Source organism: Ursus maritimus, unplaced genomic scaffold (assembly GCF_017311325.1).
Source record: "Ursus maritimus isolate PB19 unplaced genomic scaffold, ASM1731132v1 scaffold_3, whole genome shotgun sequence".
Lineage (NCBI taxonomy): Eukaryota > Metazoa > Chordata > Mammalia > Carnivora > Ursidae > Ursus > Ursus maritimus.
In genome coordinates, this window is record NW_024425563.1 from 42,876,808 (window position 1) to 42,904,749 (window position 27,942).

The 27,942-nt window shown below is 35.3% G+C and overlaps 1 protein-coding gene and 1 pseudogene across 3 annotated transcripts in view; one reads left to right on the plus strand and one right to left on the minus strand.

Annotated features, from left to right (window-relative positions):
* The window catches only part of BBS9 (Bardet-Biedl syndrome 9), a 415,930-nt gene that overhangs the window by 333,264 nt on the left and 54,724 nt on the right, over window positions 1-27,942 (minus strand). The gene's annotated exons all lie outside the window — the stretch shown is intronic.
* On the plus strand, window positions 1,178-27,901 carry LOC103659017 (annotated as a pseudogene).

Genomic DNA, 27,942 nt, shown 5'->3' on the forward strand with positions numbered 1-27,942 from the left:
ACAGGTTGTGTGTCCCAGGCAAACTGTTTCATCTTGCCAATCTTAAATTTTCTCATGCCTAACATGAGACTATTGACTACAAGGTTGCTTTGAGAATTAAATGAGAAAGTTTAGGGCACTTGTGATGAGCATTCAGTGTTACATGTAAGTGATGAATCAGTAAAACCAATGTTACACTATAATAGGTTAAATCTTTACATATATATAGTAGGTTATATACATATACTATATATAGTAGGTTAAATCTTTAGCATAGTCTTAGGTGGTAGCACCTAGTAGGTGTCCAATAAATATTTACTACTACTTCAAATTACAAAAAACAACATATCCATTAAATGGAGATTTTGAACTTTTTAAAAAATCATAATACTTAGTGTAGGCATAGATATTATACATAGCTGTGAAAGGGTAGGTTGGGCCCATCTCTTCGCATAAAACAATTTATACTATGAATCGAAGACTTTTTATCCCAACTATCCAGTACTAGGATTTTATCCTGAAGAAATATCAAAGACAAACACTCACAGAGATTCAAATACTGGTAATTTATGATCACAGTTTGTTTTTTTTCTCATTTTAACTTCAGCTTTATTGAGGCATATTTGACATATAAAATTTAAGATATTTTAAGTTTACATGACGGTAATCTGATATAGGTACACAATCCTTAAACAGAAGTATTCTGCCCATTAGTTAATTAACATCCATCATTTCACATGCTTGTCTTTTTTTTTTCTTTTTTGGTAAGAACATTTAAGTACTACACAGCAAATTTCAATTATACAATAGTGTTATCAACTATAGTCACCATGTTTTACATTAGATCCTCAGACCTTATTCATTTCATAGCTGAAAGTTTGTGCCCTTTGCCAACCTCTCTTGATTTCCCCTACCCCAGCCCCAGGCAACTACTTTTCTGTTTCCATGAGTTTTACTTTTTTTTTTTTTCTTTAGATGCCACACAAGTGATACCATGTAGTATTTGTCTATGTCTGGTTTATTTCATCGAGCATAATGCCCTCAAGGTCCTTACACATTGCTGCAAACGACAGAATTTCTTTCTTTCTCCTGGCTGACTAATATTCTATCGTATGTAGCTACACATTTTCTGTATCCATTCATCCACTGATGAACACTTAAGTTGTTCTGTATCTTGGCTACTGTGAAGAATGCCGCAATGTACATGTAAGTCCAGATATCTCTTTGAACTTTTGTTTTCATTTCCTTTGGATATATATACCCAGAAGTGGGATTGCTAGATCATATAGTAGTTCTATTTTTAGTTTTCTGAGGAACCTCCATACTGTTTTCCATACTGCCCACACCAATTTGCATTTCTACCAACAGTGCACAAGGGTTCCCTTTTCTCTACATCCTAGCCAACACCTGTTATCTCTTGTTGATAACAGCCATTCTAACAAGTGTGAGGCGATATACCATTACAGTTTTGATATACATTTCCCTGATAATTAGTAATTTTGAGCACCTGTTCATGTATCTGTTGGACATCTGTATGTCTTTTTTGGGAAAATATCTAGTCAGTTCCTCTGACCATTTTTAATCAGATTACTTGGAGATTTTCTTCTATTGACTTGTATGAGTTCTTTATGTATTTTCGATATGAATTCCTTATCAGATACATGATCACACATATTTTCTCTGGTTCTATAGATTGCCTTTTCATTTTGTTGATGGTTACTTTTGCTGTGCAGAAGCTGAGTTTGATGTTTGGCGGGGGGAGGGTTAGGGGAAGAGGCTATATTTAGGTAATGTTTATTTTTAAATTTGCATGAAATCTCATGAACACATTTTTGCTTTAATAATTGTAATGATATGAAGAAGAAGTCCCCCACTTTTGATGCCCACTTTTGATCATCAAGCAATTTTATTTTGAGTATAAAATTTCTAGTATTTCTATTTCCCCTCTGATTTTGGTGGTGCTAAAATGTTCTCTTTTTTCCTTTCTAGTTTTATTAAGAAATAATATTTGGAAATCGTTAGGAGAATAGATCACAAGAGTTCTCATCACAAGGAAAAAAATGTTTTTTTGTTTTCATTTTCTTGTATCTATATGAGATGATGGATGTTAATTAAATTTATTGTGGTAATCATTTTACAATATATGTAAGTCAAATCATTTATGCTGTACATCTTAAACTTATACAGTTCTATATGTCTTTTGTTTATTTTTGCTTTTGTTGCCTTTACTTTTGGTGTCAAATCCAAAAAAATCATTGCCAAGACTTCTGTCAAAGAGCTTACCTCCTGTGTTTTCTTCTAGGAGTTTTATGGTTTCTTACATTCAAGTTTTTAATCCATGAACAACAGAAGTCATTGTGTAATATTTCCTGCTGATTAATTTTGAATCCAGTCTTCTCTTGAGGTGCTGGAACGTTTGAAGCACAGTTATTCTACTCTTGATAGCCCTCAATGTATTTATCATCTTTCAGAGAAATCGTATTGCTCTAACTTGTTTTCTGACTTTTGTTGACTTTTTACTCTGTGAAAAGAAAGGTATCACTTCTTTCTAGGTAGGCTACTCAGTAATTAATGCTTATTCACATCGTTTTATTCAATGCTTTTATCCTGGTAAAGAAGATCAGTAGGAATCTGGGATTTTCATGGCTCAGATGACATTTTACAGTCAGTAGAAACAGGGCTTCTCTAGAAGTTGTATCAAGTACTTTTTGATGAGTTGAATGCATGATCTCTGTTCTCTCTTCACTTTTCTTCCCTCCTTTCTCATCCATAAAAATAGAGATATTATATATTCAGAAGGCATTTATTTTGTGTATTAAGAACAACCTTTTTAGGGCCAAATGCTTATTATCTACTTAATTCTGGAAAGAGTATAAATAAGCTATTTTAAAATTTAGGTCATCATTTCTGCCTAAAGTCTTTCAACTAATTTGCCTTTTTGCCTTCTGTTGTTCAGTATCGTATCAGCTTTATGTATATTACTCTCGTATCTCCAGCCATGTGGAAAGATCCTTAGGGAAGGAATAACACTCATTCAAAAGATATTTGTCTGACTGAATCTTGTTATTTTTTTTTATTCCTGCCAATTTGCTATGGTTTTTCTTCAGTAGCTTTCCAGAACTCTTCAATTAATCAAATGGGCTTTCAGTGAAAAGGTTAATTAAAATGATTGTTAAAAGAAAATACTATATAGGGGCGCCTGGGTGGCTCAGTTAGTTAAGTGTCTGACTCTTGATTTCGGCTCAGGTCATGATCTCAGGGTTGTAAGACTGAGCCCTGCCTCGGGCTTCACACTCAGTGGGTAGTCTGCTTGAGATTCTCTCTCTCTCCCTCTCCCTCTGCCCCTCCCTCCTGCACTCTTTCTCTCTCTCTCTCTCTCTCTAAAATAAATAAATAAATCTTTGAAAAGAAAAAGAATATACCATATAAATGTGGTAAATGAGAAGTGAGGGACCTCTTGCGCTCAGCTTATTTGATCATATTCTCTGCAAACTTTCATTCTAGCTTAGCTAACTGCTTCTATTCTCTATCAGAAGTCCAACAAATAAAACCAAACTCCTAAGGAGGAAAAAAATTAATGCTAAAATACATGTCACAGTCAGTCCAATGGTATAATCATCTGTGACCTTTACTCTGAGTCTATAAATCCAAGTAGAGGGAGTAAATGCAAAAAGAGACTGTCCACAACAGTAAATTTTGGAAGCAATCTTGACGGTTAAATAAATTATGAAATATCCATATTCTATGAAGCCTATACACGAACAAGGTAAGTCTATGTGTTTGAACATGGAAAGCTGTCCATGTAAATGAAATGGGCAAGTTACAAACACATACAGTGATCCCACTGACATAAAACAAAACCAAATATGTTTGTAAGTGCACTTAACAATGTGTGTTGTGCAAGGTTGCTCAGCAAACTATTTACCCTGGGAGAAGAGTGAAATTTCATAGGCAGGAAGGAAATAAAAAGGGGTTTTCAGTTATTATTATTTACTAATAAGAACATATTAATTTCATGTTTTTAATAAATAAAGAATTAAAAATAAGTTTATAAAGATTATAAAAAGAAAAATATTAAAAGCAGTGTGTATATATATAGAAATTAATTATGTTTATATATGCATAAAACACAAACCCTATGCCATTAAAAATGACATAGTAGATTTATATTTATTGACATGGAAAGACAGTTACAATATGTAAGGCTTTTTGCCTGGATTAGACAGTATAGCTCATTCTGTTTAAAGTATGTATCCGTGTATAAATTAATCTCTATAAGTCAATTAATAATCACAATTAGTAACAAAACTTAAAGTAAACCAGTCATATAATTGTTTTTTATTCATTTAACTGTAGTCTCAGATTTATAAACAACATAGTAGCAGTATAAGGAAAAATACTCCTTAAAGCAGTCCTACTACACTAAAAGAACTACGGATCTAAAGTTCATGAATAAATGTTAATAGTTTATAATCACACAAAGTGAAAAATAAAACTGTATATATATATATGTATATATACACATATACAATTTACATATATATGTAAATGTATATACATGAGAAATATTTCAGGTAAAGGTCATTAAGAGTCAGAATTGTCCAGATGAGCACCTCTGCTTTTCCATTTCACTTCTGTATGTGTACATAAAATCTCACTTTGTATAGATCAGTGCACAAATGTTTCCATCTTCAGTTCTGTGTATAACTTTAAAAGACCAATCAATTTTGTCAAGGATAAAAGAGCTGCCAGTAGGAGCACCTGGGTGGCTCAGTGGGTTAAGGGTTGGGCTATTGATTTCCACTCAGGTCATGATCTCAGGATTGTGAGATCAAGCCCCCCCATCATGTTGAGCTCTGCGCTGGGCTTGAAATCTGCTTGAGATTCTCTCTCTCCCTCTCCCACTTCCCCCCCCTCCAAAAAAAAAGCTGCCAGTAAAACCAAGAATTTAATGTAATGTCCTTCCAACAGAAGCTGCTGTATTCTAATGGACCTTTATAAAACCCATAAAACAAGCATTATAATGAAAGAAAATGCCACAAAGCTATTAAAATGATGACTTTTAACCTTTTTAATGCACAATGGGCAGTCAACAGCTTTTTTAAGTCCTGAGGCCCAAATGCACTGTAAGGTTTATAAGAAAACACTCCACTCCCAAGTTTAAAATCCTCATTGCTTAAATGTAACAATAAATTCCCTAGTGAAACACTGGGCTCTGGTTTTAATTAAAAGTAAATGCGCTAAGATTGCCACCTCCTGCTGAAGAGAAAGTCAAGTCCTTCATGATCTACCTCAAGTATATTTTCAAAGACCTCAGATCTGAATTCTGTCTTAAAGAAAGAGGTAAGTTTCAAGAAAAGAAAAATATATATTCTTATGTGGAAAAGTAAGTGAAGTCCCTTAACCTAATCAATGCTACCAGATGCAAAATTCTCATTCCTCAAAAAAGCAAAACATACTCTTCTTTGGTCCATGTTCTGAGATAACTAGTAAAATCCCTTGGTACAGTGGGGTGCCTGCGTGGCTCAGTCGGTTGAGAGTCCAACTCTTGATCTCAGCTCAGGTCTTGATCTCAGGGTTGTGAGTTCAAGCCCTGGGTTGGGCTCCATGCTAGGCGTGGAGCCTACTTAAAAAAAAAAAAAAAATCCCTTGGCATAGTAAAATATATGATGGTATTCCTATAAAAAAGTATTAAAATATACTTGTCACATGTCGAATTTAAAACCAAAATATATCAGCAATAGCAAAATAAAGGAGAAGAAATAAATTACATTATAAAACCACTATTTTTATTATCGTCCATTCAATGAAGATGGAAAAAAAATCATTATTTCCCAAGAATTTTTTTTCTCTATTCCCTTGAGATTGCCATTTAAACCTTGAAATTTCCAAATCTTTTAATATATATGTGTGTGCATTTACTTATATACATATATTTTTGCATATGTGTATATATACATACACACACATATATACACCAATATACACGAATGCATAGAATTCTGACTGCCAATTTCCTCATCTGTAGGATGGGAATAATATCTACTTCGCAGGTTGTTAGAAAAATTAAATGGAAACATATGGAGGCACCTGGCACAGTACCAGACACGTAACTATAGCATGCAGTCAAAAAAATGTTTGTTTTTCTTAGCTTTTGGAAAGACAATAGGAATTTCAAAGTTACTATCTTTATTAAAAGATAACTTTAACACAAGAAAAAAAATCTGTAGTTGTCTTGTTTTTTTCCTTCTTAAATAAAATATACTCTCCATCTAAGATATTTTAATGGTTCTTTACTGACTTCACATTTTGGGATGCCAGTTATATAATACCAGAAGCTTTCATAAGGAAAAAAAAAAAAAAAGATGGTTTGTCTAACAAAAACATAAATGTATGAAACACAATGTTGTTCCTCTTATAGAAACTCCACATTCTTTAATATCATATAAAATAAGCCGTTAATAAATCTCTAATGACTCCAAAACAAAGATACCAAAAAGTTAGTAATGAGAACTCCCCTCTCCAAGATAAAATAAATAAAATACAATCTTGAACAGATTATTTGGAATTAATAAAAATATATTTACAACCTAGTAACATTTTACTAACTACTTGAAATAAGTCAAAATTGCTGTGGTACATTCTAAGGGAAATAATAAAAGCAAAAATAAATTAACATTTCAGCATCATCATTAACCAACTAAACTATCAATGCCAAGATTCAGATTTAACCTATAAGATTATTTCAGTTTTCCAGACAATGTCTCACTTCTTGATGCCCTCTATTTCTCCAATAGACATGGCATGCGCATCATTCTGGGAAATTTCTAATTGTTAAATTTTATTAAAAGTTTAAGTCAATGAACAAATGCTTCTTCTAATAAAATTTAATAACTGTGATAGAATTATGGATTTAACAGGTAAAGTCCTATAGCATTTTCTAAACAGATGAATTGTTTGAGAGTTACTACTTTCCTTAGGTCTCCCTACATGGAAACACGTTTTTTCAATTATATAGCAAAGACTATGGCTTCTGTTCAAACCTAGATTTTATTGTTTATAAAATCAGAAACAGATACAGATATATATAGAAACATATATACACACATAGGTAAACATATACACCTAGGCTATATATATGAACAGTTAAAAGGTTTTATGTGTTATATAAGAAGGTACATTACACACACAGGAGGAAATGAATGTTAATCTCTCAGATGAATAATTCATTCATAAACAAGCCTTTTTTAATCTCACAATATCCTCATTACATGTTATCAAAATTATTTACACAAATCAGTCAAAATTAAGTTAAATGAATATACTGATAAGACGTAGCACCTTTATTATTTTGAAAAATCAATAACTATTTATAGTCATTGTTTGCCATTTTTAACCCAGGAAGGGAGGATTCTATTTTGATCTACAGTGTCTCTAAGAGTTCACCAAAATCACTCTGCATTTTTATCAATACTTGATTTACAACTACACGTATTTCTGTTTATATCTAAATTTTAGGATTAAAGGTGCTTTATATTTTATCCTTAATAATTTTCTGTATTTTTCTAAATTCTTTTAAAAATTTTTTCTTAACATCTGATTTATTTATTTCAGAGAGAGAGAAAGCACATGAGCAGGGGGAGGGAGAGGGGGAGAGGGAGAGGGAGAAGCAAACTCCCCGCTTAGCAGAGAGCCTGAGGCAGGGTTCGATCCCAGGACCCTGGGATCATGACCTAAGACAAAGGTAGATGTTTAACTGACTGATCTACCCAGGCCTCCAGCTAAATTCTTTACAGATGACCTCGGTAATTTAAAAAAGAAGTGATTTTAAAGTAATAATTAAAACATTTAGAGTATGAAACATCAATCAGAAAGCTTGGTATTGGTCACTCCCTTAAAAAAAAAAAGTGTAGTACTAAAGGGGTAACCTATGAATTTATGACTTCTCATGGTTTGTCAAAAATAACATATATAAAATTCTAATTCAGATCTAACACTTGTAATAGGAGAAGAAAAGAAGGGTAAAGTCAACAAGAAAAAGGATTAAAAACCATGTGACCATTTCACTTCATGCAGAAAAAGCATTTGACAAAGTACAACAACCATTCATGATTAAAAAAACAAAAAACAAAAAACCCTCAACAAAATAGGTTTAGAGGGAACAGACCTCAACATAATAAAGGTCATATATGAAAAACCCACAGCTAATATTATGCTCAATGGGGAAAAACTCTCAGAAGGAACAAGACAAGGATGTCCACTCACCACTTTTATTCAACACAGTACTGGAAGTCCTAGCCACAGCAATCAGAAAAGAAAAAGGAATAAAATACATCCAAACTGGTAAACGAGAAGGAAAACTTTCACTATTTACATATGATGTGATACTACCTATAGAAGCCCTAAAAATTCCACCAAAAAACTACTTGAACTATTAAATGAATTCAGTAAGATCACAGAATACAAAATCAATAGACAGAAATCCATTGAATTTCTATACACTAATAATGAAGCAGGAGAAAGAGAAATTGAGAAAACAATCCTATTTATAATTTTCCAAAAATAATAAATACCTAGAAATAAACTTAACCAAGGAAGTAAAAACCTGTATTCTAAAAACTATAACACACTGAGGGAAGAAATTAAAAACAACACAAACAAATGAAAAGGTCTCCCATGCTCATAGATTGGAAGAACAAGTATTATTAAAATGCCCATACTATCTAAAGCAAGCTACAGATTTAATGTAATCCCTATCAAAATACCAACAGTATTTTTCATAGAACTAGAATAAATAATCCTAAAATCTGTATGGAACCAGAAAAGATCCCAAATAGCTAAAGCAATCTTGAAAAAAAGAACAAAATTGAAGATACTACAATCCCAGATTTCAAGTTATATTGCAAAGATCGTAGTAATCGAAACAGTATGGTACTGGCTCAAAAATAGACACATATATTAACAGAATAGAATAGAGTCCAGAAATAAACCTATGATTATCATATGGTCAATAAGTCTTCAACAAAGGAGGCAAGAATATACAATGGGGAATAAACAGTCTCTTCAACAAATGGTGTTAGGAAAACTGGACAGCTACATGCAAAAGAATGAAACAAACTCAAAATGGATTAAGGACCTAAAAGTGAGACCTGAAACCAAAAAAGTCCTACAGCGCAGGCAGTAACTCCTCTGACATCGGCCATGACAACATTGTTCTAGATATGTCTTCTAGAGACAAGGGAAACAAAAGGAAAAATAAACTATTGGGACTACATCAAAATAAAAAGCTTCAGTAAGGGAGAATCAACAAAACTAAAGCAATCAATAAAACTAAACGACAGCCTACTGAAAATAAGGAGAATATGTTTGGAAATGACATATCTGATAAAAGGTGAGTATCCAAAATATATAAAGAATTTAGAAAACTCAACACCCAAAAAGCAAATAATGTAATTTAAAAATGGGCAAAAGACATGAAGAGACATTTCTTCAAAGATATACAGATGGCCAAGAGACCCACGGGAAGATGTTCAATATCACTCATCATCAGGGAAATGCAAATCAAAACCACAATGAAATATCACCTCACACCAGTCAGAATGACTAAAATCAAAAACACAAGAAACAGGGCCGCCTGGGTGGCACAGCGGTTAAGCATCTGCCTTCGGCTCAGGGCGTGATCCCGGCGTTGTGGGATCGAGCCCCACATCAGGCTCCTCCGCTATGAGCCTGCTTCTTCCTCTCCCACTCCCCCTGCTTGTGTTCCCTCTCTCGCTGGCTGTCTCTATCCTGTCAAATAAATAAATAAAATCTTTAAAAAAAAAAAAAAAAACACAAGAAACAAGCGTTGGTGAGGATGTGGAAAAAGGAGACCTCTTGCACTATTGGTGGGAATGCAAACTGGTGCAGCCACTGCAGAAAACAGTATGGAGGTGCCTCAAAAAATTAAAAATAGAACTACCATATGATTCACTAATTCCACTAGTGGGTATTTACTCAAAGAATATGAAAACACTAATTTGAAAAGATATATTCATCCCTATGTTTATTGCAGCATTATTTACAATAGCCAAAAATATGCAAGCAGCCCAAGAATCCATCGATAGATGAATTGAAAAAGAAGATGTGGTATATATATATATATATATATATATATATATACACACACACACAATGGAATATTATTCAGCCATAAAAAAGAATAAAATCTAACCATTGGCAACAACATGAATGGATCTACAGAGTATAACGCTAAGCGAAATGCCATAGAAAAGCAAATACCATATCATTTCATTCATATGTGGAATTTAAGACACAAAACAAATGAACAATGAAAAAAGAGACAAACCAAAAAACAAATGCTTAACTATAGAGAACAAACTAATGGCTACCAGAGGAGAGGTGAGTAGGAAGGGTGAAATAGGTAGAGGGGATTAAGAGTGCACTTATCTAGATGAGCACTAAGTAATGTACAGAATTGCTGAGTCACTTTTTTTTTTAAGTTTTTATTTAAATTCCACTTAGTTAACATATAGTGTAATATTAGTTTCAGGTGTACGATATAGTGATTCAACACTTCCATACAATACCCAGTGTTCATCACAAGCTCATTCTTTAATCACTATATTGTACACCTGAAACTAATATAATCCTGTAAGTTAACTATACTAGAATTAAAATAAAAGTCAGTCAATTAATTAAATGAAAAAAAGAGAGGGATAAGTTATACCCAAGATGCAGTCCTTAATTGCTGTTAACATTAATCCTATAATGTAGAGCAGCGAGTGTGCCTCTCTGGTTTTCACACTGTGTGGGGGATGAGGTAGGTGTTACTAGCGTCTAATGGGTAGAGACCAAAATCCCGCAATAGCACAGGCCAGCCTCCACAACAAATAATTTTCTAGACCAAAGTGCCGATAGTGCCAACAGTATAAGAAACCCTGACAAAGAGAATAAACCTCTTATGTTTAAATTACAAATCAAACCCTAAAGACAAAAATAATTAATTTTCCTTCAAAAAGTCATTCTTATCTGCTTCTTTTGAAGGACACACTAATTCAGATTTTCCAAGCACCTAAACTACCTACTTCTTTAAAATAGTTTAAAAAATAAAGCCTAATGGGGCACCTGGGTGGCTCAGTCAGTTAAGCCTCTGACTCTTGATTTCAGCTTAGGTCGTGATCTCAGGGTCATGAGATCAAGCCCCACACTGGGCTTCACATCAGTGGGGAGTCTGCTGGAGATTCTCTCCCTCTCCTTCTGTTCCTCCCACCATGTTCCCTCTCTCTCTCTCTCAAAAAAATAAATCTTTAAAAAACTAAATAAAAAAATAAAGCCTACCTCTTCTTTCATTCTCGATTTTAATTCTCTGTCCTCACCTCCTTTAGCACACCCTTGACTCAAGGTCAAGTATAACTTTATATCAAGGGACCTAAGGAGATACAGGAAGTTCCCCTCCTTCCTTTTGTTAGTGTATTTTTTGTAATAAGGGAAATTAAAAGGTTTCTGAATTTGGATAAACATAACTAAATCCAGATGTTAAGATTTTTATTTCAAATTACTACTTATTTTTAATTGTTTCAATTAAATAAAGATTAGAGACTTTAAGGACTCTATTGTATTATCGCTCATATTTTTTCAAATTCATTTCATCCCACTTTTTTAGGATACTGTGTATATTTTTTTTAATTAGGGTAAAATATGCATAATACAAAATCTTTCATTTTAACCATTTTTAAATGTACAGTTCTGTGGCATGAGGTACATTTATAGAGTTGTACAATCATTACCACCATCTGTCTGCAGAACTTTTTAATCTTTCCCTGCTGAAACTCTGTACCCATTAAATACTAACTCTCCATTCCCTCCTCCACTTAGCCCCTGGCAGCCATCATTCTACTTTCTGTCTCTATGAGTCTCTTACTATTTGAGGGACCTCAGATAAAAGGAATCATACAATAGTTATCCTTTTGTGACTCTGGCTTATTTCACTTAGCATAATGTCTCCAAGGTTCATCCATACAGTAGCATATGTCAGTATTTCATTCTTTTTTATGACTGAATAACATTCCACTGTATGTATATATCACATTTTGTTTATCTATTTAACTGTCATGGGACATTTGGGTTGCTTCTACCTTCTGGCTATCGGAAATAATGCTGCTATGAATAGGGGTATACAAATATTTGCTTGAGTTCCTGCTTTCATTTTTTGGAAGGTATATACCAAAAAGTGGAATTGCTGATTCATTCTATGTTTAATTTTTTTAAACATTTTGAGTATCAATCTTGATAACACAAATACATATTTTGTACAGCTCTTACATCCTCTTCTTTGTTCCACATAAAATCGGAAGTGAGAGAAGAGATTTCTCTATTCTGGTAGTACTTACCTAACACCTACCAATAAAAGAGCTATAAGATATACCCATAACAACATAAGAATGTCTAACTAAGTAGACCTGGGTATTTGTATAAGCTTTAAAACTAACAACATCTAACGGTTTAAAATCCATTAAAAATTATCTCCCAGAGGCACCTAGGTGGTGCAGTGGGTTAAGCATCCAACTCCTGGTTTCAGCTTAGGTCGTGATCTCGGGATCATAAGATCGAACCCCGCACTGGGGTCTGTGCTGCTTGAGATTCTCTCTCCCTCTCCCTCTGCCCACCCCACTCATGTACTCTATCTCTCTCTCTCTAAAATAAATAATGTTTTTTAAAAATTATCTTCCATACTAACATGCAAAATTCTAAAAAAAATGTCTATTTTGGAGAGTATAGGACAAATTTTCCTCTTTAGGGCATGAATTCTCAAGAAGGTAAGGGTAAGAATCATTTTTTCAAACTACACTGACATTCACCCACCGTTGAGAATCTATAGTCTCTCCCACCATCTCTTTTCTTCCCTTGAGAATGACCATTACTGCCACCAATCCTTTACGACTAAAGGGACTGTGCTACAGTTCTGGATATCTTAGAAAAGAAAAGAAAAAAAAAAAGTCTGAGAACCAATGAGCAGGGCAGTGTTTCCCAATAGGTCCAGAACACATGCACATATGTGTATATAAGATCACTGAGGCTAAGTAAAATTCATGTAGTTCTGAATACGAATTAGAAGTATCAATATGAACCTGCGATATGTTTTATCTTTAAAAATTATTTATATATATTTCCTAACTCTATCCACCAAAACAACCCCAAAGCAATAACCAACCAGATGCAATGAGCACCACTAGTACCCAGACTGTGATCTTCAAATGATACTTGAAAAAAGAAACAGGCTCCTTTAAAAAATTACTGACTCCAGTTCTGGAAGATGAGGCTGGAACATCTCATTAACAGGAAGCAAGAAAGCTGACAAAGACTAGTGGAGCTATATCAAAGGGCTCAGAAACCAACTTGAAGAAGCTCTATTGGCCAAAGATGGGATGATTTTTGGCATTAATAAAAATAATAACTTCAATAAATAGAAATGCGTCAAATATTTAAATCCATGAGTTCATAATAATATGCAAACAACAAAATCAACAACTAATTTGTCATCTTTGGAGGATGCTGGGGAACCAACTCTATATTTTGAAAACACAGAACTAAGCATTTATTCTGGCTTTCCTATATGAAATGTATATGCGGGTAACCAAATAGTTGGTTATTTATAAAAGATTTATTTTTTAGATGTTTTTAGGCTAATAAATAATAAAGGAATAGTAAAATCAGAATATAACCATTTTGAATCCCTAATAAAATGGTCATCGATGGCTATTGGCAAGACAAAAAGAGAGACAACTAGGTATCTTATGCCTCTTTACAGAAGTGCACACACCAGCTGTCAAGCAGTCTCCCCAAAAAATCAGATCCAAATCTGATAAAGCTTCCAGATCAAACTACAAATGTACAAATTTGAAGGACAGAGGAAAACACAAAAGAATCCACCCCCAAACTACTAGAAGTTATAGAGCAATTCAGTAATGTGGCAGGATATAAAATCAATGCTCAGAAATCAGTTGCATTTCTATACACGAACAATGAGACTGAAGAAAGAGAAATTAGGGAATCCATCCCATTTACAATAGCACCAAAAACCATACGTTATCTCGGAATTAACTTAACCAGAGACGTAAAGGATCTATATTCTAGAAACTACAAATCACTCTTGAACGACATTGAGGAAGACACAAAAAGATGGAAAAATATTCCATGCTCATGGATCGGAAGAATTAACATAGTTAAAATGTCCATGCTACCCAGAGCAATCTACACTTTCAATGCCATCCCGATCAAAATACCAATGACATTTTTCAAAGAACTGAAACAAACAGCCCTTAAATTTGTGTGGAACCAGAAAAGGTCCCGAATCGCCAAGGAATTGTTGAAAAGGAAAAACAAAGCTGGGAGCATCACAATGCCGGATTTCGAGCTGTTCTACAAAGCTGTGATCACAAAGACAGCATGGTACTGGCACAAAAACAGACACATAGACCAATGGAACAGAATAGAGAACCCAGAAATGGACCCTCGGCTCTTTGGGGAACTAATCAGTGATAAAGCAGGAAAAAACATCAATGGAAAAAAGACAGTCTCTTCAATAAATGGTGCTGGGAAAATTGGGACAGCTACATGCAAAAGAATGAAACTTGACCACTCTCTCACACCATACACAAAGATAAACTCCAAATAGATGAAAGACCTCGATGTGAGATAGGAATCCATCAAAATCCTAGAGGAGAGCATAGGCAGCAACCTCTACGACATTGGCCAAAGCAACCTTTTTCATGACACATCTCCAAAGGCAAGAGAAACAAAAGATAAAATGAACTTGTGGGACTTCATCAAGATAAAAAGCTTCTGCACAGCCAAGGAAACAGTCAAAAAAACTAAGAGGCAGCCCACGGAATGGGAGAATATATTTGCAAATGACACTACAGATAAAAGACTGCTGCAACATGGATGGCACTGGAGGAGATAATGCTAAGTGAAATAAGTCAAGCAGAGAAAGACAATTATCATATGGTTTCACTCATCTATGGAACATAGGAAGTAGGAAGGTCAGTAGGAGAAGAAAGAGTTAAAGAAAGGGGGGGTAATCAGAAGGGGGAATGAAGCATGAGAGACTATGGACTCTGAGAAACAAAGTGAGGGCTTCAGAGGGGAGGGGATTGGGAGAATGGGATAGGCTGGTGATGGGTAGTAAGGAGGGCATGTATTGCATGGTGCACTGGGTGTTATACGCAACTAATGAATCATGGAACTTTACACCAAAAACCAGGGAAAACTGTATGGTGACTAACATAATAAAAAAATATTATTATAAAAAAAAGATATTTTAAAAGAATACAAAGCCAGTAAAACTTGGTGTTACAACATATTATTTTGCCTCTAAGCTCTCAAGTTAAGCCTAACTGAAATATTTGCTGTAAGAAGGTTTTTTAAAACTTGAAATAAACTCACTGCTTCAAATTATTATTTGCAATTGCTATCATAAATGCAACAGGGAAACGTATAATAGTTAAGAATTCACTGGGTGTTATAAAAGACTGATGAATGACTGACCTCTCCCTCTGAAACCAATAATATATTACATGTTAATTAATTGAATTTAAATTTAAAAAATAAATTAAAAAATATATTTAAAAAAATAGTTAGGAACTCAGTCTATAGAATCAGATCCACCCAGGTTCAAACTTCAGCTCTGCACTTAGCAGCTATATAAACTTAAGCAAGAAATTTTAATTTATAAACATCAGTTTCCTCATCTATAAAATGAAGCTAATCACACTGACTTGGCAAGATGTTTTGCCAATTAAATAAGATACTGCATACAAAGAACTTAACACAGAGTCATTCATAAAATATACCTAATAATTAGTTATTAGTAGTATTATAAATAAGAATGTCTCATGTTAGAATTTTTTTTTTTTTTTAAGATTTTATTTATTTATTTTGACAGAGAGAGACAGCCAGCGAGAGAGGGAACACAAGCAGGGGGAGTGGGAGAGGAAGAAGCAGGCTCCCAGCGGAGGAGCCCGATGTGGGACTCGATCCTGGAACGCCAGGATCACGCCCTGAGCTGAAGGCAGACGCTTAACGACTGCGCTACCCAGGCGCCCCTCATGTTAGAATTTTAAAAATACAAATCTAAATAATCACAAAACTCTATTCATAAGTAAATACCATGATCACCACATTCACACACTAAGACTCACTTAAGAAAACATCAAGAGAGGGAAAAAATTAACTTCAAATCTATGTTAATGGACAGAGGCAAACATTTACTAACTACAGAGGTTAGAAAATCAAATTGACAATTATACACAATGTGCCACAACAAAGTGGCACAAGCCTTTGGACCAGTAGCTACCTGCAAAATACACTCAAATATAAAAATATTAAATAACCCCTTGAGTTTTTAGGATTCTAAACAAACAGAAGTTATATCAGACATCATAGATGAAGAGAGAAAGGAAGTCCTTGATCTCAAGGAACTCAGAGTCTAGTGAAAGAAACAGAAATAAATTATAAGATGGTGATGAGACAAGTAATATAGACATACATAAATGGTCTTAAGAGTTTTACATAAAAGGGGCGCCTGGGTGGCACAGCGGTTAAGCATCTGCCTTCGGCTCAGGGCGTGATCCCTGCGTTGTGGGATCGAGCCCCACATCAGGCTCCTCCGCTGTGGGCCTGCTTCTTCCTCTCCCACTCCCCCTGCTTGTGTTCCCTCTCTCGCTGGCTGTCTCTATCTCTGTCGAATAAATAAATAAATCTTTAAAAAAAAAAAAAAAGAGTTTTACATAAAAGGCATATCTAAGACTGGGGAAAGAGGGCAAAGGTAGGTATAACTGATTTCAAAGTTCTCCCACCAAAAAAAAATGAAGCCTGAATTAAATTTCGAAGGATGAGGATTTGGTTAAATGAAAAACTGAGGGACAATGTATTTCATTGTATAGGCAGAAGTATGAGAAAGTATTGTTCAAGTTGGAGTCTGAAGTAAGATCGGACCAGAGGGTTTAGTAGGGCCAGTCACTCATATAAGCCCTGTTATTCTTCTTGTAAGTGATGGGAGCCATGAGGAATTTTAAGCACAGGGCAAAGACATGATCAGATTTGTGCTTTGAAAGATTACCTTAAAACATCAGAATGGAGAATTGGAAGGAGGGAAGAAACAGGGAGAGAGCCAAGTAAGAGGCATACAGACCAGTAGGGAGTCTCTTTCAGTAACGTAGATGAGAAACAGAGAAAACCCAAATTAAGGAAATGATGGTAGAAATGGTGATGAAGCAACTTATTCCTCAATTTTCTTTTTTTTTTTAAGTTATTTTTTTAGTAATCTCTACACCCAAAGTGGGGCTGAAACTCACAACTCCAAGATCAAGAATCACATGTTCTTCCAACTGAGCCAGCCAGGCACCCCATTATTCCTTCATTTTCTATGTCATTGGAATTTCTAGTTGGGGAACCTGCAAAACCAACAGAAATCAAGGCCAATGACCCTGACCCTCCAATTCATGCGATAATAAAGATATCCATTATGCTAGCCTAGAAACTATTATCTAGATTTTTCCTGAAACTCAACCATAACCAATTTGATGACTTGGTTATAAGAGAAAGAAAACAATTTTAAAGGTACAATTCCATATAATCTCCATCATTCCTATACATAGTCATGTGCATGAGTCTTTGACTTCTTAGACAAAGACAAACACACAAACACACACACACAACAGGAAATAAGAAAATGTTCCCATTTTTAATAGAGTTCATGCTACATAGATAAGAAACTAAAGTTATATTCAAATGCACCATAGCGTCTGCTACTGCTAATTATACATTGGTTTCCTTTCATACACAAAGAACCCCTCAATTCACTGTGTATATATTGCAATGTTTTCCTCTTAGGGTTAAAAATCTTATACTATATTTCATCTTTAACCAAGAATACTTCTTTTAATATATATTTATATTGCATGTACATTATTATATATGTGACATATATAATAATATATTTATATTTATATTAAATATTTATATAGAGAGAGATAAAAAGAGATAGAGACAGAAATGATGGCTGTTTTTTCCTCAAACATAAACATGATTGCCTTTTCAAAATACTCTCCTTATTTAAAATTCAAACACAAATGCGTTTTCAAATTCACACTTGCTACATACCTCAGTGAAGAAGAGCAATCTGGCAAGATTTGTTAAGGTTGTTAGAAATTTTTAAAGAGATCATGAGCAATTAAAAATTTACTCTAGTATATGAACATTACAAAAGCTTTATCTTCAGTTACATGAATTGCCTGAAGCACTATAAATGTATTCCAAAATTAAAATACTCTACAATTTCTGCCTAGCAACAAAGTTGGTAATTTTTTTTTTAATTTATTTATTTGAGAGACAGAGAGAGCATGCAGCCAGGAGGGGCAGAGGGAGAGGGAGGGAGAGAGTCTTAAGCAGACTTCACATTGAACATGGAGCCCGACAGGAGGCTCAATCCCAAGACCCTGAGATCACAACCTGAGCAGAAACTAACAGTCAGACACTTAACCAACTGTGCCACCCAGGTGCCCCCACAAGTTGGTCATTTAAAAGCAAAGAATTATTTAATCAAGGACATAATCTCCCACAGTAGAGAGCAGTTTCCCCATTTTTTTCTTTTTTTTTTTAAGATTTTATTTATTTATTGGACAGAGAGAAACACAGCGAGAGAGAAAACACCAGCAGGGGGAGGGGGAGAGGGAGAAGCAGGCCTCCCGTTGAGCAGGGAGCCCAATGTAGGGCTGGATCCCAGGATCATGACCGGAACCTAAGGCAGACGCTTAACGACTGAGCCACCCAGGCGCCCCTCCCCATTTTTTTTCTTATTATTAAAATAAAATAACCAAAAGAAGATATTTTAATTCCAAACTAAATTATTTTAAAATAAATGCTTTTTGCATGGAGTTCACGTATTTGGTGATTTCAATCTTATACATATTTTTTAAAACCAAAATATAATTACCTAGTCATTCATTCCAGACATTAAATTACTTGCTACATGTCTGGAACTGGGCTATGCACTACAGATTAAAAATATGAATAAAATATAGTCCTTTATCTCAAGAAAGAAATACTGGGGTCAAGAAATACTGAAACAAATCATTACACCAAAACTTAATACATGCAATAATTAAAGGTAAGGTATAAACAAATTCTGTAGAAATAAATAAGCAGAAATAACCAAACCATAAGCTAGACCAGGAGGGCTTTATGGAGAAAGAGACACCAGCAGAGCTGAGCCTCCAAGAAGTCTCTGGGGGCTATTGATGAGCCATCAGTTGGTAAATGCAACTGGGACAGGAGAACATGCATGTGCAAAAAGCAATGCTAAACTTAAAAGAGAGGCTTTAGATTTTTTTCTCTTACACTTTAGAAAAGGTATATGGCTTTAATTTTGTAGTTGTAAAACAAATTTCTTAGTCTAAATCAAAACCATAAAACATGATTTCTTTCCCCTTACCCTTACTTAGCCAAGTGAAATTTTATAACTTACATTTAAAAGGTGGGCTTGGAATGTTTCATTTTATTGTTGCTACTTCATACTAATTTCAGAATTAAGAAATGCGTTGGCATTTGTTTTTGCCCTAGTTGGTATAAGATTAAATATAAATTGGTAAATACACGAATTGGATAACTTACAATAGGCAAATAATACATGTATAAAAGAAGGTAACACATAGATCTCATTTATTTACTAACAAAATCACAGTATGCCTACCTGAGAATCAACTATCTTCACATTTCATAAACATGATTGTACTCAAAACCACTTAAATCTAGCCTTTATGTTTACGGACATAATTGTGTACAACATAGTTTTATATACAACAGAAATCACCTCAACGGTGAAGACTCAGTCTAACCACAAGAAGACTCTGGCAAACATCAGAGGTGCCTGGGTGGCTCAGTCAGTTAAGTGTCTGCCTTCGGCTCAAGTCATGATCCCAGTGTCCTGGGATCGAGCCCTATGTCAGGATCCGTGCTTAATAGAGAGCCTGCCTCTTCCTCTCCTTCTGCCCCTCCCCCCTGCTGGTGCTGGCTCTCCCTCTCTCTCTCCCTCTATCTCTCTCTCTCAAATAAATAAATAGAATCTTAAAAAAAAGACTCTGGCAAACATCAAAGCAAATCCTAAATGCAGATCAACTGGGAATAGCCCCAATATCCCAAACCAGGAATGCTTTTCACATTCAGCAATATAGGGTCAGTCAAAAAGTATCAGTGGCACCCACTCTGAATTGCTCAACATAGAAATATGTCATGATACCAACTCCCACGCTTCTCATTTGAAGATATGTTGACCCCAACAAGCATTATAGTTATGAAATGTGCACTCTGCCATTTGTCAACTACATGCCCTTAAAGAAATTCTTTAAACCTTAGTTTTCTCATCTATAAAATAGACTACAGTTAAACAATTCTCAGCAAAATAACTGGCACATAGTAAGCACTCAATAAATGTGATTATGAGACCTTCAACTGATGTAAGTGATTACGCGGTCAGTAAATCACCAGTAAAGTACTTGGCACAAGTCAGCATGTAACTCATGCCGCTTTCTGATACTGGTTTCTTTTCTTTCTTAGGGCTGGGACACTGGCATGTATTTACCTTATAACCCTAGCAGTATCTAGCAGAGAGCTTCCCAGAAGCCTGTGTAAATCCTAACTAAATAAGGCTTGTGTAACTACTTCTAATATTCAGCGGTCTTTCAATGTCACACGGAGTTCATGAGCTCTGGCTTCACCAGTTCAGTTACTGCTGCTATAAAAATAATACCCTGAATTTACAAAAATGGCTTTCTTACCAGGAGCTTCAGCCACTTCTAAATAATAGTTTATTACTAACAATGACAGGATCAGGCAAATACAGAACCATATTTTAAGGGAAACCCAAGCCTAAAAAGAGGATGTGTTTTATACTGACAAAGTCAATCAATGGCAAAATAAAGACTCAAACTCAGAATATTTTGCCTCAAGTGAATGGTTTTTTCCAGCCCAGATTGCATTTCCTCAAAGGTCAAAAGTACACCGATACATTGACTCACATCAATTTTGCAAGTCTTCATTCAGTACATATAAAACCTATACAGTTGTGATTAAACATTTATAAAAGGAACAATGTCAAAGTCTTTTCTTTATTAAGGTATATCAATGTATCCTTTGCTGTAATGTCTGAGGTTGATAGTGTATCTTTTTGCTCTTTTAGGGAGGTTGGCTTATTATATTAAGTGTAATTATTTTTAAACCTACTACAAATAATAAAATTGTACACAAAATTTAATGTTTTCATCTTATGAGTTTTTATAGTTCATCTTGTTTCCTCTGGCCATTTGCTTTTAATGTGCAACCAGTGAACAGTATGTTTTTTTATGTTTCACGTTTAAAAATTAAGCCTTCCAAAAACTCAGTCAGAAATGTCCATTTCAAAAAGCTTACTTCAGCCAGTTGGCTCTGTCAGTGACATACGTGCAAAGTGAAAGTGTAACCAATAGTGATTTCTGCAGGTCAGATGGAATCACTTAGCATACTCAACATGGTTTCCAGTCCATGCCTCAAGAGGAATGTCCTTCAGCGAGCAAGTGTTTCTTTTAAACATCAGACCAGCTACTGTTGTTTGAACACCAGTGTTATCTTGGCATGGCTGGAATATATGTACATTCTGAGGATTATAAATGCTATCCTGTATCCAAATATAATTGGAATATATTTGCATTATAAACATTGTGTGGAGTCAATATAAAATTTAAGTAACCAGCAGGTAGTATTTGGAGAACTAAAATTTTTGAATTTTAATCATTTCCTCATTTTCAAAGTTTCTTTAAGCGCAAAATACTGCACAGATACAATAATGGCTCAGGTAAGCAGAAATACCAAATGTCAAAAAAAATCATCTTAAGTGTTAAAAAATTAGGAACTGCAAATAATCTTACATATGCTCTTTTCTGTCACACAACAAGTGACTATTGTTAATAAAAACTACCATAAAATTAACAACTCAGGAAATGACAGACGTTGGCGAAGATGCAGAGAAAGGGGAACCCTTTTGGTGGGAATGCAAACTGGTACAGCTACTCTGGGAGAAGTAGAGGCTGTGAGACAGTTCCCTGAGAGCCCCTGGTTGAGCACCGACTTGAGCATGCACATGGAGAGACTGTGCAGGACTGACCAGAGGATGATAGCTACAGGGGAAGGAACGGAACAGATAGCAGCAGTCAAGCAATGCTGGGGGATGTTAAAGGCCTGGCCCAGCTGATATGGGGAGACTTCATTAACACCTTGTAAACACCCTAAGAAAGGCTGTTCCCTTAAGAGTAAGAACCATGCCCCAGAGTAAGCCCTGCTCTAGACTCACCGAACAAAACCCAAAACCAAGCCTTAATGAGATACACAGGGAAGAGAGTTTGGGAGTTAAGAGATCTCAAGTCAAGTCAAAGAAGTTGAAGAAATACCTTGGACTTCTCACAGATCTGTCCCACAACAACATAAAATCAAGCTGTCACAAGTTCAAGGTGATCAGCCAGTAACTGAACTTGTTATTTTCAGTCTTTTTTTTATTTTAGCTTTTCTGCTGGATATGTAGAGGTATCTCATTGTGGTTTTAATTTGAATTTTCCTGGGGCCTATCGATGCTGAGCATCTTTTCATGTCCTATTTGGGCCATTGGTAAATCTTCTTTTGTGATATGTCTCTTCAAATATTTGTCCATTTTTATAAATTGGGCTATCTTCTAATTGAGTAGTAAGAATCCATTATACGTTCTGGATACAACTCATTTGTCAGCTATATGCATTGTGAATATTTTCTTTCAGTCTGAGGTTTGCCTTTTCATTTCCTTATAAAAATGTTTTCTTTTCAGGGTGCCTGGGTGGCTCAGTTAAGCGCCTGCCTTCGCCTCAGGTCAAGATCCCAGAGTCCTGGGATCAAGTCCCACATCAGGGTCCCTGCTTAGAAGGGAGTCTGCTTCTCCCTCTCCCTCTCCCTCTATCCGCACCCCTACTCGTGCTCCTTCGCTCTCGATCTCTCAAATAAATAAAATCTTTATTAAAAAATGTTTTCTTTTGAAGATATCTTTCAAAGACTAGATTTTAATTTTGATGAAGCATAATTTATCATTTTCTTTCTTTCATGATTAGTGCTTTGTATGCCTGAGCAATCTTTGCCTACTCCAAGGTAATAAAAATTTTCTTTATAAAAATAAATATTTTTTTCTTTGACAAGTTTAATAGTTTTAGCTTTTAAATTTAGGTCTATAACCCACTTTATGTTAAACCTTGTCATTTTTCTTCTTGTTTTTATATGGATTTATTTTCAGTTATGGAAGCAATCTTACATTCTTGCAATAAATCTCCAATTGCTCATGATAGGTTACCCATTTTGTATATTGCTAGATTCCATTTGCTAATATTATTTTTGCATCTGTGTCAATGAGGGATACTGATTGTAATTTTTCCTTATCATAATATCTTTATCAGCTTTAATATCAAGACTATATAGGCCTCATAAATAGGCTGGGAAGCATTTCCTTCCTCAACTATTTTTGGAAAGAGTTTATATAACACTGATATTCTCTCTTCTTTAAACATTTAATATATTTCACCTGTGACACTAAGCTAGAAATATTTTTTACGAAATGGATTTTTATTATTAATTCAAAAATTTGAATAGATATAGGGTTATTAAAACTTTCCATTTCGTCTTGTGTTGGTTTTTAGTAAATTATGGTCTTGAAATCATTTATTTCATCTAAGTTATTAAATTATTGGCATAAAGTTGTTCATAATGTCCCTTTATATTCACTTTAATCTGTCTGTGGTCTAAAAGTCTTTTTAAAAACAGAGTTTCTAGATTCACAGAATAATGTTGGTCACCTAATTCCAAAGCCCTCCCTCTTTTACTCCCCGGGGGGGGGGGGGCGGGGGGACATAAAACTACACTGAGCCTGTAACTTCTGCATTATTGTGATACAGAGAATACTGCAACCTCCACCATATGTGGACGGGGGAATTCCAACAACAATTCTACTATGAGCCCATTGTTACTACCAGAAACCTAAGAGTATAGTAAGTAGAGAAGGAAAGGCTGATAAGATTCTACAAAAAGGAATAGAGGGAAGCAGAGATCTTAGGGAAAGCACAGACAAAAATCAAAGAAAAAAATGAAACAATAAATGCAAAAATACTCAACATGGGTTGGGCCCTGGGAGTTCATGGCTCTGGCTACAGGAAAGGAACTTGAAAGTACATAGGATTCCAAGGGGCAGTCTTAGAGAAGCACTTGATTTTGGGAGTTAGCTAGAAAGAGAAGAACAGAGGTTTGTTTATTGTAGTGATATGGTCAGAAGACATTCTGAAACTACTTTACATGTGTTATAGGAATGAGTGAATGAATACATATGTGAGGGTTGTTGGGAGACAGGGATCCACTTTGGAAGAAGGGATATAAATATGGAATGGGAAAGGAAAAAAGAACCACGTAGGGATAGACTGAAATTGGAGATATTGGTGTGAACTCATGATATCCAAATAATGTATATGTCTAAGTTGATGCACGTTCATGTGCGTATATCCATATTTCTGTGCATGTTTTTATGTATGTGCTTATGCATGTATGTATATGTACACATACATATCTGTAGCTTTGTCCTCTAACAGGGCCTAGAAGTAAAGATACCATGTAAGATGAGCACACCTACCACTCAGATCTCAGTCTCTAATACCATTTCCCACTAAAAGGAACCAGGGCTCCTCACAGAAATAGCTTATTCCGTGGCTAGAGTAGAATAGGTAGGTATAAGATGATCCTGGAACATCCTGCTGTGCTATACAGTTTTAAAAGTCCTAAAAAAAAAAAAAAAAAAAAAAAAAAGAGTATATCACAGGGACACAGGAGCTAGCTTGAAGAGGCTTCCATTGGCCAAATCTCGGACAATTTAAGCACCAAAATTATTAAGTTCAATATTGACTTATAAACTATTGGGAAACATAGAAATACATGAGTCCACACTAATAATAAATACACAAATGAATAAATGAGGGAGAAGGGAAATCTACTGCTTATAGAACACTGACGACCAAATGGCAAATATAAAGGAAGTGTTGAGTTAGAAAAATCATCTTGGACGGGCACCTGGATGGCTCAAATAGTTAAGTGTCTGCCTTCACCTGGGATCGTGATCTCAGGGCCCTGGGATCAAGCCCCAAGCCCCACATCAGGTTCCCTGCTCACTGGGGAGCCTGTTTCTTCCTCTCCCTCTGCCATTCCCTCTGCTTGTCCTCTCAGGCTCCCTATCTCTCTGTCAAATAAATAAATAAAATCTTTTAAAAAAATTTATTAAAAAAAAAGAAAGAAAAATCATCTTGCAACCATTACTGTAAAGATTTTTTTCAGGCAAAAATCATCAATGAATGATAAAGTTAAGGGGAAATTTTGATGAAAAGCAGGATATGTACACTGCTTACTAGTAACAATGGGGGAGAGCAGTAATTATACAGTGGAGAAATCAGGCAACACCTTGACCAGCAGATCAAAATTAATCATCAATGATGGTGACTCTACATGATACTGTAAGGAAAATGCAATATTACCTATTCTTAGCAGTAGTATACTAGTCTGGCCAAGAATGTATAATCTTAATGTCACAAGGAAGCAACTGATAAACAAAATGAGAAATGTTTTATTTAAGTCGTGAGAGAGACTCTTCAAAAAATGTCAATATCATAAAAGACAAGGAAAGGAAAGGCTGTGGAAATTTCCCAGCTTAAAAGAGGCTAAAAATACATGCAAATGAATACAGACTGGACTAGATCTTGTAATAGTGGGGGGGGTGTTATAAAGCACTTTTTACATTATTAGAACTGACAAAATTAGAATTTGGGTATTAGAATAGATAAAAGTATTATATCAACATAATTTTATAGAGATTAATAACTGTACTGTGGTTAGGTAAGAATATTCCTATTCTTAAGAAATACACACTAAAATGTTTAGGGGTAAAGGGTCATGATGTATGTAATGTACTCTCATATGGTTCAGAAAACAAAGCAAAAAAAAATGTGTATGCATGAGAGACAGTGAGCACAAGAGAAAGACAGAAAGAGGTGATAAAACAAATGAGATAAAATATTAACAATGGAGAAGTCTGATTAAAGGGTATATAAATGTATTTTAAATTATTTTTAACTTCAGAGAATACAAGGAGAAGGAATATAATCATGCTTCAGCTGTCAGTAGTGTCTACACAGCCATAATAATGCAAATTCTTGTATTAGTTACAGAAAAGGTGAAGCTGCCATAACAAATATACCCCAAAATACAATTACTTAGATAGTTTACATTTATTCTGCTAACTATAGGACAACTTCTTTTCTTAACTCTTCCCACCCCTCTATAAGAACCCCACTTCTTTAAAGTCTCTTTGTTTGAACCATCTGCCATGAATGCTGTTTCCTGCTGGGATCTTAACTGTTATAGTATAGCAGGAATTTGGGGGCTGGTTTGCTCACATAGCTGATGAATGCACAGATGATATCCCTGCGGGGGCAGGGAGAAAAAAAAACAGAAATACATGGCATGCAATGGAATCGTAATTGTCCAATTATTAGTAGTACAGTGTGGGATAAAGTGCCAGTGAAAGACTTGGCTTTGAGAGATAAATGGCTATTGCACTTGATTGTTTGGTGACAACAGTAATTACAAAGACTCCTTAAGTCGGCAACCTGTTCTGCTTAAGCATTTACAAAATAAAAAAGCTTGGGACCTTGACCTCCCAAATCAAGATACAGGTGGAGAACCTAAAAAGCATCTATGGTGGCCATTTAACTGGGTGATGGTGCACAAATTAAAAGGAAACACACAGACTTCCAGGGTTCATTAATCCCTGAGAATGTCAAATGTCACATGATCTACTAGTTAAAGTGGGACTTACAGAATTTCAGTTAAAAATGAAGATTTGACGCGTCTTTCTCACAGTAAATCCAGTGGGTGCATAGATCCATCCTGCCATTATTTTCCCACTGATGTAATACGAAGTTGGAACAGATATACTCATGAACTACCTGAATCCCTACCTGAGCTTCTGCTAAAGAAGAGTATTGTAAAGGTTATTATGATAGCAGAGACTAACTGGAATCCCTTGGAACTTCCCCCAACCCACCAAAAGAGCACACTTTTCAAAATCAATACTCATCCCTAAGGAAACTGCAGAGATTAGTGCCACCATTAAAGACTTAAAATACCCAAAAATGATGCATCCTCATTCATGATCCTGTTTGGCCTGTGAAAGAGTCAAATGGATTCTGGATAACAACTATGGATTAGCATAAACAGGAAAGATTCCAATTACAGCTGCTATTCAAAAATAAGATATATTTAGTGGAAAAGGTCAACACAGCTCATGAAACCTGGTGCAAATCGATTAACCTATTACATTTTGTAATCCAAATGAATAAAGACAATCACAAGTAGTTCCCTACAGGGGACTCCCACAGCTACTGGTACTACAGGCCACCAGCATAGCCAGTCAGTTACAGCGCATCCAGCAGCTACTGCAAGCAAGAAGCAGGCCACAGAGAAGGTGTGTGAGCCCCACAGGCAAACAACCCTGAGGCCAAAGCAGGCCAAAGCAGCTCAGGCTAAAACTGAACAATATCACCTGCAGAGGGAGAAAGAGTTCCAGGCCAAGGAAGCTGCAGTTTGGGATCCCAGTGCAGCACTGAAGTGGAGAAGACCCAGGGGATGACCATCCTCCAGAACTACTTAAAGCAGAACAGGGATGAAGTCCTGGAAAACCTTTTAGTCTTTGTCTGCAACATCCCACCAGAAATCTGTGAAAATTGCCGCATAAATGGTTAGGGGAAAAAGAACTCTTGCACAGATTGGCATTTCAGATACCTTCATGGAATATGAAGCTTCAGCAAAGCTCAAGTTACATTC